Source organism: Pleurodeles waltl, chromosome 1_2 (genome assembly GCF_031143425.1).
Source record: "Pleurodeles waltl isolate 20211129_DDA chromosome 1_2, aPleWal1.hap1.20221129, whole genome shotgun sequence".
Lineage (NCBI taxonomy): Eukaryota > Metazoa > Chordata > Amphibia > Caudata > Salamandridae > Pleurodeles > Pleurodeles waltl.
In genome coordinates, this window is record NC_090437.1 from 495,957,820 (window position 1) to 495,971,929 (window position 14,110).

Here is a 14,110-nt window from a genome sequence, read left to right on the forward strand (position 1 = left end):
GCACACTCCCGCCAGGAACAGCTCGTCTTCAAAGTCATTGCCATTGGTAAAGTTGTCCATTATACCAGGCACAATTGACGCCAGTAACTGTCCAACTTCTGCTGGTGGTAAGGTGACCAAATCGTCACCAAGGATCTCCAGGGAGCACTCTTGTTCCAAATCCTGTGCTCCAGCTGAGGTGGTAGAATTTTGTGTTGTGGCCATTTGGTGTCCAAGGGCAGTCTGATCCATGAATGGCAGCTCATAGTCTGCGCCACGTATCAAATGTACCCTCATCTGACATGACTGGGAATGAGCCCTCACAAAGAACATCACGAAATCAGCATCCAGTGTGAGTAAACGTCGTGTGGTAAGACACACTTTTACTGCACACTCTAACCGACACCAGTGGCATCAGAAAACAGGCTAGACATGTTCCAATACTGGTCTGAATGTCAGGCGTGGTGCTCCAAAGTACAGCATCATCCGATCACAACAGAATCCCCAGTCAGAGATAACTAAAATGGTATGTATGGCTCTTAGTGTTAGGCCAGGTACTGAGGTGTGGTCGTGTACGTAACCAGCTCCAATGACCTCACGTACATGCGTTATCCCAGTTGCACTGTGCAAGTTAAATAGTCCCACAGTTAAATAATAGAGTTATGCCTAACAGTTTACACTTAAAATGGACACTTAAAATGGACATGATTTCGCCTCATGACCTTGGAGACAGGAGCACATTGCTCACTGGCGCAGATGTACGCACCACTTGTTTTTGCAGCAGTTGGGCTTGAGTCTGCTCAACCTTTCAAGATATACATTTGCAGTAGCATTATGAAGCCAATCGTCAGCAATTGCAGTCTGCTTGTGGGAGCTATATGGACATTCCGGCTACAGGTGGACAAATGGGAGCCTTTAGCAACAAAAGCTATTCCTGCTCACATCACTCAATGGTTCTCACTGTTGAAGCGCATTTCATGCCCATTCAAGGTCACCTGGAAGCAGCTGTGCTCAAGGGGACTGAGACTCCCTTCAGATAGTAAGCTTAGTTCACTGCAGAGAAATGGCACGTGCAAGTACAGCTGCGTCCTTCACATTGTATGACTCACAGTAGTCTTGCTTTGACTGCCATGGAGGCAGGCATCCTCCATGCCATTGCAACAAATCTATGACAGAGGGAAGCTCCCACACCTCATCTATGCCACTATCTCATAGCCTTTCATAGCTGCCTACTGGAATATGTTGCAAACTGGATGTTGGCTGCAGTTTTGAATGTGCCATATTTTTCAACCAGTGTGGCTCACATCACACAAATTACATTTGTGCTACAGTGGGGTATCTGTGTGGCATACAACATTGTCATGGCAGGAGTATTACATTGCACTCACAGTTTGCAATATGCCTTTTCAAATCAGCCAGTCACTGTAGGTGTGAAGTCGTGTCATCTGCAGTAAGACACTCCCTTACATGTAGTGGGCCTTCAGATGGCAGCCGCCAATCACACTGATGTACATATGTGAATGTGTCCTTACTCTGCCGTCGGATACAGTCCATTACCTGGTGGACATGCCCAAGGAGAGGGGGTGTCTCCTCCCCTGCTGCTGCCACTGCCCCTCTCAGCCTTGGCCCTCTCAATGACGGGGTATATGTTCCTGGCTACAACAAAAATGTGTGTCATTGTGTGGTGTGTGCCTTCATGTTTTGATTTGGCAGTGTATGTGGTTGCGTGCTGTCCATTATTTCCCTAGTGATGGGTGTATGTTTTGTGATGTCCATGGGTGCTAGGGGCATGTGGGTGTGATGGTGTTGCAGGGTGATTGTTTTGCCATGTGTTTGTTGCAGAGTTGTGTGTTAACGTGTGCCTGGATAATGTGTGTGTCTGCATGGTGGGAGTCATGTCAGATACGCTGTGTTGTATGTTTGCTGGGTAGGTTGATGGCTGGGTTGTGTCCTTGTGTGTTTGAGTGTGTGTGTTCCCTGTTGGTGGTACGTTGTGTTATTTGTGTGACTTGTCGATGGGTGGTGTATCTTGTGGGTGCATGTCAATGGTTCTCTGTATATGAGGTTTGTGGTGTTGTTCTGTAGTTTGGTGGTGTTGTGTGTTGTTGTATGTGGTTGTGCCAGAGGTGTGTTTCTTGGGGTAGCTTTGTGTGTGCTGTTTTGGCATGTGTGTGTGATGTCCATAGTATGTGAGGGATGTTTGTGTGGGTGCGTTTGGGGCTGTGTGTGGGAATGAGCATTGCTGTGAGGTTACGTGTGTCTCGGCCTCACCCTCCCCATTTCCGACTGGTATGTGTTGTGTGCGTACGTACTTGGGCATTTCGAACAGTTACAGGGAGCTGTGTGTACTTACGGTAGCTGTCATGGTGGGGGCCGCCGCCGCTGATTTTGGTGTCTCTGGATGAGCAGGAGCAGCGGGAAGACATGTAATTCTAGTTCCATGTCTGCTTTGGATGAATGTGGCTTCTGGTAGGTGGGTGTCTCCTTTAAAAATGTTGGTTTCTGCCTGTGTTTAAGTGGTGGTGCGACTGCGGCAGAAACTTTGGCTGTGTGCAAGCTCGTAATCTGTTCAGCGTGAACATGGCCTCCTCCGGCCTGCAGGTGCCTACCGTAGTCCATTGCGCTGTGACTGCAGTGGCAGTGGCGGTGGTGCATTGACTGAATGCTGTGGGGAATCTCGCCATGTTCATTATTTGGCGGTCTTCTCCGCCAGCCTGTTGGCAGATCGCCCGTCTCCTCCGCATTATGGAATAGACACTGCCCCGTTCGTAATGAGGCCCAATATGTCTAAATATCTGCCTCTGTAGGAAGCAATTGGGTCTGGTCCCACCCCTATGTGGCACTTCCTTAACCTGCAACACTTCCAATTCAAATTCATGTAGGTTGTGCCTTTTGTCGTTGGAATGTAAAGCATTTGCAGATTTGATATTGACTGTTTTTATGTTGCCTTTATATTCAATAATTCTTGTTTTGATTTTTCTTATAGTATTCCTTACATCTATCTTCCTACTTAGGCAAACTTTTACATGCAGACATTTGAGTTACACATTGCAAATTGTTTTATATTCATTTTGTCAACTTTGTACAACATTACTCTTGTGCACTGACTTGAGCATAGGAATGTGGTAGTCTATTTGCTGCCTACATACACTGTGTCAACTTCTATGGCTTTGCATACTTGCTACTGATGATTTCAATATTTTATTACATTAATGTGCAGACACTGGTGGCATTGGACATTTTTTCTTCATGTGATTACTAAAAATGTAGCCTAGTGGGTTTCTACTTCTGCATGCTCTAACATTATTTTTTAAAACAAATCTGATACCAAAATATTTGCTCTTTAATTACAAATTCAGCAACACAGGTGTTCTCCATAAGAGCTTGGTGCACGTTTTAAAAACATCAAAATGCTCTCAGATTTAATGGTGGAATATTGTACTTTCTGTAAATCTGTACATCAACTGATTTGAGAATAGGAATGCAATTTGTGATGCAACCTATGTTCTAATTGGTGGCATTATGAATAGTCTATTAGGAGGGGTCACAACAAAAACTCCATAGTGAACATCAATGAGGCAGATCACAATTTCAAACCATTGTGAGTTGATTCAAAAACAAGGAATGGAGTGTAGTGATGTTGATGTGGCTAAATCATAAAAGATTGGAAGCAGGTGCTCTGAAGTTGTAGTCAATTTAGGTTTATTGAGGTACAGCAGGTACACTTTGCAAATAGTCAGTGGTCAGTAGTCAATTTACACTGAACCTACAACCTGAGACTTCTACTTCCTTTTTTGGGGTTCCACTGTGACGCAGGAGTATTCTGTAAGACATGTTATCACCACAAGACACTCCAGTGCCCTTACAAACAGCGATGATTCTGTGACCACATTCAACATTTCAACCAACAAAAATCAACAGATATGAATAAAATTATCAAAGAAAAACACTGGAACAGAAAAGCAACTTTAACCAACAAGCAGGACAAAAATGTTTCAGCAGAAAATGTCTTGGCAGTAAACGTGTTCGGACAGAGAAGTTGTCCTTAGGCCGTATGAATCTGCAAAGGTTAAATCCGGATGTTTATGAGGTGGTATGTCGGGTCTAGTGCTGCAACTTATTTTTTTTGTCTCAATACTTGTAACCTCTTTGCCGCCTGATGACTCTTAATAACAGTTTCTCACCTTCATTCTTGCTAATCTTCCAAAATGCTAGTATTGCCCTCCTTCAAAAAACAAAGCATTCCCACGTACTAAGAAAGATATGCACAGCATCACAGAACCTAGCTGACCCCTTTTTAATTAGGGCATATTCCTTGGCCTCCTTGTATACTTTAGTGACAAAGTTATTTTTGGAGCCTTGAGATAACATCCAAATAAGATACAGTTCTGTGTCATGTTTTTTCCCATGCATCAGTTTAAAAGGTGTTTTACTAGTTGAGATGTGAGGCATCATTCTGTAAGCCCATCGCATCCTATGTACATCGTTACCTACATCCTAACTGCTCTTGTGGGCACTTTGCAGACACTTTACTAATACTTCATAACACCCTTTAACCATTGCTTTGGGACATATACAAAAGAGTTCTCAAATGCTCCACACACTACTTTTCCAAGAAATCCCACATTTTGTGAGCTGTAAATTGGACTGATTCAGGAACACACATCTGAACAAGAACATCTTGTAGAAATCCCACTACTCCTTGACCCATTGTTAGTTCTTGCAAGCACCTAACCTCAACCTAAATTTACAGGTGGTCAGTCAACGCAATCATGTTATGGAAATGTGTAGGCAAATGTGAAAAGGCTAAGAAATCCTGCTCCCACCTTCTCCCAAGGCCTCTCAGTAGTAGAAACAGGCAACTCAGTGAGGGGTTTGAGTCCTAGTGATTAAGTGCTTATCACTCAGTGCACATATTGTACACTCCCTAATACAAATCTCAACATATCTATCTAACCAGGGACACCCATACTCTTTACTTATCCTTCTCTTGGTAAACATGGCTCCTAATTGACCATCATGTGTGACCTCCAATAGCCTCTCATACAAAACCATTAGAGGGACTAGCTTTGCTCCATGGATCAGGAGTCCACTCACTTCTGATAATTCATCCACAACCTTCTAGAATGGTTTTGCATTTTGATTCACCATCTTCTCCTCAGACCATCCATTAATCAAAAAACCCTCTAACTTCTTGCATGACATCATCCTTGGACATTTCCATTTTCCACTAATTGCCATTTTCACATATCACACCATTGACACCACATCCTCCAGTAATGTACTCCTCACCCTCTTATTCTGGCCTTGCAGATTAGTGTTCAACAGGCAGCCTCTACAACCAATGTGCCTGTATGTTGTGACCATGAGGCATATATCTTGAGATTGTACTCTAGAAGCTTTAATCAAGGTAAATGTACAGTATTTTTTTTTATCTTAACACCAGATATCATATGAACAAGAGGTTTGTGAGAACTTGATCACAAATGGCTTTCTCCTCACAAAAGCTTTAAAATATTCAACTTCCCATATGTAAGCCAACATCTTCCTTTTTATAGCTGAGTGCCTTTGTTCCACAGGTTTAAAGGTTCTAGAGACAAAGCTTACACTAAGCTCTCTCTGTTCCTCTACCTAGGATAAAACCTGCTGTGCCGTCACACAGGTTAGTGACATAGGCCCTCATTCTGACCTTGGCGGGCGGCGGAGGCCGCCCGCCAAAGTCCCGCCGTCAGATTACCGTTCTGCGGTCGAAAGACCGCCGCGGTAATTCTGACTTTCCCGCTGGGCTGGCGGGCGGTCACCTTCAGACCGCCCGCCAGCCCAGCGGGAAAGAGGCTTCCACGATGAAGCCGGCTCGGAATCGAGCCGGCGGAGTGGAAGCTGTGCGACGGGTGCAGTTGCACCCGTCGCGTATTTCACTGTCTGCGCAGCAGACAGTGAAATACATGTAGGGGCCCTCTTACGGGGGCCCCTGCAATGCCCATGCCAGTGGCATGGGCACTGCAGGGGCCCCCAGGGGCCCCGCGACCCCCCCTACCGCCATCCGGATCCCGGCGGTCGGACCGCCGGGATCTGGATGGCGGTAGGGGGGGTCGGAATCCCCGCGGCGGTGCAGCAAGCTGCGCCGCCGTGGAGGATTCAATGGGGCCGCGGTACACTGGCGGGAGCCCGCCAGTGGTGCCGGTCCGACCGCGGCTTTACCGCCGCGGTCGGAATCCCCATTGGAGCACCGCCGGCCTGTCGGCGGTGCTCCCGCGGTCCTCCGCCCTGGCGGTCAAAGACCGCCAGGGTCAGAATGACCCCATAATGTCATCTTTCTTTACTTACCGATGACGCAAGGAGCAGGTGCGCAATACTCTGCAGTAAACAGTGGTTAGGGGTGTAGAAATGAGAACTGCATGTGTGCTGTTTCTTTGCCTTCTCTCCTCCTTATTCGCTGCACCTCTGTAGGGTTCCATATTGGTCCACAGAAGCAGCAGTCCTCTTTGCTTTACCCTTCAGGGCTTGTTCTGGAAGAAGAGCAACTGTAATCTCCAGGACTAGGACATAGTGGGGTGTGCTCTGCAGTTCATTCCTGGTTCATTTGCAAGCTAATATGAGAATTCTTCATAGTTATAATATACTCTCCACCAATCCAATATGGCGCCTTCTTCCTAATTTTTGAGTTTCCTGTTCCAGTTTGTCCATATACATCAGGATGGGAGTTTCTCTCTTCTGTTTCGCAATGCAGTCAGAAATCACTCAACAGTTCGATGCTCCTTTTCACTAATATCTCCAGGTTGTAGCCTCTTACGGAACAGTCTGGAATTTCTAGATTCTTAGGATTTTGTGGTCTGGTGATTCTGACCTCAATTTCCTTGAGGTTCTTCCTGCTTCTTCTTCTATGACCTGAAAGTGTTTTTCTATTTCATTTCAAGTCTTGGAGGTTTTTAATGTCAGCAGGCTTTTTCCTCCTTTAGAAGTGACTCATCTTTGCAGACACCCATTTCTTACATATAAGCATGGTTTTGAGAGCATATTGTGGTTATCAGAAGGTATCGCCCTTACCTCCGGGATGCCAGAAATCAACCGACAAAGAATCCACTGCATCCACCTGTTGACAGAACCGCTCTTCCACCATAAACACTTGCATCAACTGTGATATGGCTCATATGCCCCTCCAAAAAAGGTTGTCAGCCTTTTTATTTTTGTAAAAGCCGCATCACACTTTTCACTGTATTCAAACATAGTGATTTTCTCTAGTAGAGGTTTAAAAGTCTCTGCGAAGCCTGTGAACCTCTTCATAAATGTTTAGCAAAACTCACACTTGTCAGAGAAAGCCCCAAATGAGCCACATCTTGTGGTGGGGGAGAATTCACATTACACTCAACCAAACCAGACTCAGAGTTGACTCGAGCACCTGCCAGAATATGCCTCACAAATTCCAGTTCATACGTTCTGAAAATGCACTCCTTTTCCCACAGTGTCACAGCTGTCTTCAGCAAATCCTTAAGAACTTTCCCAACTGCCACGTTATGTTGTTGTGTTATGTCATCAAAAATGAAGGTGCCACCCTAGAATGCAACTACATTGTGAATACCTTTAAGCATTTCAGAAATAATCCCCTGAAAAGCAGTTGTTGCAGACACAAACTACATAGCACATGACACAATTGGTAGGTCTGACCTATTGTGATAACATTTGTGAAGTATTTTTATTCAGGCTCCAGGGCAATTTGAAGGTAAAGTACAGTGAGGTTCAATTTTGTATGCCACAAGGCCTTTTCCAGCATATCTATCTTTCTTGTATTTCAATTATTTTTGATTTTCTTATAAACTTCATCTGTACATAAAATCCCTCTAGATCTTCTAGTTCACAACAGACAAATCGAGCATTCTAGATCAGTGCTTTAAATGGAAATATAGAAGTACAAGCACTCACACTTTAAGGTACCTGCTTGCTCCTGAGAAGTACTGATAGTCGCCCATTAAATTTATTGCTGCAATGCTGAGAAATGCTGGCACTCTCCCTTTTAAATTAAAGTGCAGGTACTCAGTACCCGACAGTACCTGCCCATTTAAAGCACTGTTGTATCACAAATCGAAATGTGGAATATCATCCTCCTGTATTCCAACGCAAGTTCTTTACCCTTCACCATTGCTGGCTGAACAATTGTTACCTTTCCCTAAAATAAAAGAGAAAGAAAAAGGCGGAGGCAAAGAATGGGTATAAAGACAAGCATTCATATATCAAGTTAGTTCACCCCTAGACCACCAACATACAGAAAACGCAAATAAAGAAATAAACCTAAGAGGGAAAATTTCCTGTGTGTCCTTAGCAATGCTTCCTGGTTCGTAGTATGGGAAACTGAATTATTTCTTAGCCACAGTACTCCGTTTTCATTCCTGCTCTAACCTCGTATAAAACTATGTCATGCGGACTATGGTATTTGGCCACCATAATCCTTAGTACAGCTCTCATGAACGTTTAATGCACCAGGTTTTGGATATGAAAAATAGTGATAGACCGCCATCCCTTCCGACTCAGCTATGTAAATGTATCTTTCGCCGACTAAATGACACCTCTGACTTAATGACATAGGTACTCCCTATCACCCTTTTTTGAAAATCAACCCCATATTCCCTCATATTGTGGCAGTCTGTCACCAATTTTGTATATTCATTTTTCAAAGGTGGCCACATTGTGCATGTCATCTAAGCAGTTACATAAGGTAGGGATGTTAACCCTACCGCCGACCGCCAACCAAAAAAGGCAGACCACCAGCGGCGTGAAGGCCTGGAAATAGGTGGTGTGACCTCCAGCGCCGACAGCACAACAACCAACCACTGACCATATTACAAGCCATGGCAGACCTCCGTGGTGCTCAGCCAATGGTGGTCCGAACCACAGGGGTCCACGGTCAGCAGAGTAATACACAACTGCACATTGGATGAATTTGAAAACAACACAGCTGGCACACATTGCCACACTGGACACACCTGCAAAGGAAACTATAAAATACACTCCTCCACACACCACAGTTGTTTCCATTTACAACGCCAAACACAGAAGCCAGAGCACCTTATTTTGTGGGGTACATAGATTAGGCACTATCCCATTGAACACCCTGCACACACTTTTGTAAAGTCACACTCCTTTGCCGTTCCCCTGTTTAGTAAGTCACTGTCACCTGTTTTTTTTCTTTTTCCACCATGTCACAAAATCATAAGAGCAGAGCCACAATTGTTTGGAGCACAAGTCCAGCACACTCCTCTCAGCAGGAAAATGGAAATGTGGGACAGAATCATCAACAAAGCAAAGCTAAAGGCACCACCCAGTGAAAAAGGGAGGATATTTAGAAGAAGTGGAACGACCTCAGGAGCAAGGTACGCTACCTGGTGTCCAGGCATCAACTGCAGGCCAAGAAGACTGGCGGTGGCCCTCCCAGAGCCCCATTACATCTCGTTCTATGGGAGAAGAAGGTCTTGGCCTACCTGCATCTTAAGGTTTGACAGGAATACCTGGGGATGTGGAGTCTGGTAAGTCACAAAACTAAACATATCACCAAAATGCTATGTCATGCATGTCCACAGCTCACCTTTTGCCACTTTTACTGTCTCACTCCACTCACCAGCCCAGTGTCAACCAGTCCAAAGACCTTTATTTGGCAACTCACATGTGAAGTGTGCTCACTTGGGGAGATGACATTTGGATTGTGGTTGTAGTACAGGGACTGACATGACTACAACTCCCAGCAGGCACTAGTTCTGTAACTACAAACATTAGCACAGTGGACACATGTTACAATACATCTGTTAGTGAACTCTCAAATGAAGGGTACGCATCTGGGGGGAGAACATTGGTCAAGTGTGTGTACTAGAGAGAGTGACATGACTGCAACTCACATGAGGCACTGTTTCAGCAACTCAAAATACCAGAACAGTGGTCACTTGTCTAAAGACCACTGTCTGACAACTCACAATTTAGGTTTACTGAGCTGGGAGGATACCATTTGACAAATCCTGAAAGTAGAGGGAGTCACATGACTATTAAAGCCAGGAAGACCCTCTGTCTGTCAAACCAACTACCAGCACAGTGCTCTTTGGTCAAAATACCATTGTTTGGTAACTCTCAATTGAAGTGGACTCACCTGAAAGGACAATGTGTAGTGCGTGTAGTATATGGAGTTACATGACTGCAACTCTGAGGAGGCCCTGTATCTATAACTTCAAACAGCAGACCAGTGCACTCTTGTCCAAGAACCCCTGTGCCTTAACTCTCATTTGTAGTGTACTCACCTGGGATGATACCATTTGTCAAGTGTGTGTAGTACACGGAGTTGCATGACTGCAACTCCCAAGAGGCTCTGTTATTGCCATTCCAACCACAAGCCCAGAATCCCCTCCTCCAAAGACTCCTGTTTGGTAACTCACATATGAAGTGTACTCATCTGGGGGATAACATGTGTATAGTGTATAGTACAGGGGCTGACATGACTATTAAGGCCTTGTGCACTGTTTCTGTAACTCCAAACACCAGCACAGTGTTCTGTTCTCCAAAGCCACCTGTGTCTTAACTCTTTAATGAAGTGTACTCACCTTGGAGAATGATATTTCTATAGTGTGCGTAGTACAGGGTGTTACATGACTGGTAAGGTCAGGAGGCTCAGTTTCACTGACTCAAAACACCCGTCCAGTGTTCAGTCCTCCAAATACCCTTCTTTTGAAACTCACACAAGCAGTTAACTCACCTGTGGGGATGACAGGTATCTCAGTGTGTACAGCAATGATCCTAAAGGGTTCAGGATGCATAACCAGACTGGTATTGGCATCAGACACATTTACACCTCACTGACCACATGATGACTCCGGGCACATATACAACAAACTCCTGGGTCTGCCTAAATCGCATTCAATTAGACCTCAAAATGGCCAAATCCATATCTTGTCTAGACACTGTTTTGCCTGCACTCGTTGCAACATGCTATTCTCAGACTATCCTCCCAAGGGCTAATGATCTGCACATCTTAGCAGCTGCTTGACTCAGATGGAATCTGTATGCTTCTCAAATGCCAAGTCAATACCACCAATACCATAGGTACTTACCACAATAAGATTAACTGCAAAATCCATTTGTATAAGGTCTATGTTTTATGTTGCACTAAATTGTTGGATGTAGATGTCACAATACAACCAGTAACACTGCATCTTTCACATCAACAGGTCGAGCGGTCATTAGGCACACAGAGGCCACAGAAGAGACTGCCACTTTCCCCAAGGATGAAGTCCTCAGTGAAGAAGGCACTCCTGGATGTCTGGACATGGAGGACGGTTCTGGCCCATCAAGGCAACCTGGTCAGACACAAATCGTGTCTGTGGTCACATCAGCACCTCTCAGACCAGTTCCCTATACATCACAGGCATCCATTCACCCCAACCCTAGTACAGTGTCTGCCATCACCTATCCCCCAGTCCTGGATCCTGAGTTGGAGTGCAACACATCCAACAATTATGGTCGAGGAACCAGTGTGAGAGGGTACCCTGTGACAAGGGCACAGGATCGTGGGGGTAGGGTATAGGAGAGGTATGCTGTGAGCTAACGGGTGAGGCCACTATGGCTGCTCCTGGCCAGGACACCATCAGCCATGTTTTGGGTGTCTATCAGGACTCCCAAGGTGTGATGGGCCAAGTCTTGACTGAACTCTGGGAAATTAAGCATAGGGAACGGTGGGAGGTTCACAATACTAACAAGGCCTCCCTACTAGGGGTGATGAGGGACATTAACATCACCCTAAGTAGGGTGCAACAACACCAGTCTACCCCTTCCTTTGGTGCCTCAACACCAGGCCCTTCTTCATCAGTGCCAGCCACTGGAAGGGAGGCCCTCCCAGAGGAACAAGCCCCAGACACCCCTGCCTCTGTAGCAGCAAATCCCCCCCACCACGCAAGTGAGGACATCCGGTGCAGAATCCCGGATGTGCTTATGGCAAGACACCCACCACTGCCAGCAAGTGACCTCTTCGAAAAGGAACTCCTTTGTGTGCCATACATTCACTCTGTCAACTGATCCTGAACTACTCACCAGTTCCAACAGGAGGACTACTAGGGACTTTGGACTCCCAATGGTATGGCATCTACTCCAATGCACTGTAATAAATTCACCCATCACAAACTCATTGTCTGCTTGCTTAATTTCAAAATTTTAATCTGCAGAGATGTAAGACCATGTAAACCATATGATGAAGAAATAACTTACTTGTGCAAGGAGGGATATGTTATAGGTACACAGTGTCCTGCTCAGGATTACAACCATTACACATAAACACATTAGTGCAAGTGTCTGGTCACACCAAACATTTTACTCAATGTGTATAGCACATAGGCGGGACCTTTGTGACATAAAATGATGTGACTCATAGTAAGCCGAGTACATATTCCAGGGTATACCCCGTAAACCCACAGAAGGAAGGGATTTGTTAGACATTGCTCTGTACAATAGCCAAACATTGAAGTGGATGATGGTAGCAGCTTGAGCCTTATCAGATTCCACACCAACGTAATCCAACCTCACATAGTCCAAAGTGCAAACAGATGGCAGTACTAAAGTCCCTGATCACAGACACATCATAATCCAATGACCATGCATCTGGTGGTATGACACAAATATATATATCAGTGTTGTGACACGGGCACTGTGGCCTGCAATGATGAAATGCATCTACAGCTACATACAGATCATACAAGAAGAGTATTTAGCCAATGTGAAGGGTAAATGAATTGCTTGCAATCTGTGACTACACATTTCATGCCCACATGATGCCACACATGATACAATTGGCCCAACACAGCACACAAAACATGTCCAATCTGCACTTCAGACCTCCCACCCAAACACTGTACACAGGTCTCATACACCCAAAATCTGTGACCTACGTTACCTGGAACAATCCATGTCCACATTTGCGTGTTAGAACAGCATCAGATACATGCCAATGTCACAACTCTGAATTGACCACATGAGGATGTCATTGTGAAGGTACCTGTACAAAGACAAAACAAGGAGTATATGCTTGTAAACAAACCTAGAAATCGCATAGCAAGCTACTGGAAATGTAATTATATTGCAATGAAACCGACACAAACAAAACAACATCATCAAGAAGGGGATATGTCAAAGGCTAACTCTTCAGGCAGCCTTTGGCTGAATATTGCAAAGAGACTCAGCTTCACACATTCTCACAACTACAGTTCATTGTACAGTCACAGTCATTACATCACATGACATTCTTACACTCATGAGAAGTAGCTGCTGATGAAATCTTCCTTCAAATCAGCACTTTCCTTTTCACCACTGTCTTCCTCACTTGGTGGTACTGCAGACTTCCCCTCCTCTGGGATGTATGGGTGATGTTGTGGAGCATGCAGCATGCCACAGTAATCTCTCACACTTTTCTGGGTGAGTAAAGGAGGGCTTCACCAGTCCAGTCAAAACACCTAAATCTGGCCTTCAGGAGCCCAAAAGCACACTCCTCTACCTGCCTTGTTCTTACATGGGCCTCATTGAAGCAGACATACTCTGGCATAGTTGGAATCCTCACTGGCTTCAACAACCAAGTACGGTTCAGATATGAGGGGTCTCCTGTTAAGGAATGGGACATATGAGCAACAATGAGTCACTCACTTCATGATTGTAGCACCAGACATTGCACACACAAAAACAGGACAGATGTGACTTACCAACCAGCCAGGCCCTCTCTGAGTACATTTGTGACATCATCTGGGGTATGGTACTGTTCTGCATTATGAAGGAATTATGGACTGAACCCGGATAACAGGCACAGAATGCGAAATGTATAGATCCACCAAACAGACAATTTGCAAGTTGATGGAATGGAAGTTCTTCCGGTTGCAATACACTTGTTCATTGGCCTGCGGTAGGATCAAGCCAACGTGTGCCATCAATGGCCCCCACCACATGTGGGATGCATGCAAATCCATAAGCTTTCACATGGGCTAAATCCTCACGTCGGGGAACCCGGATATAGGTGTCTAGGTGTTTCAGCATTGCAGACAGGACATCCTTCAACACCAGACTGAACATAGGCTGGGATACCAGCAGACAGAACCACTTTATGTTGGAAGGACCCTGTGGC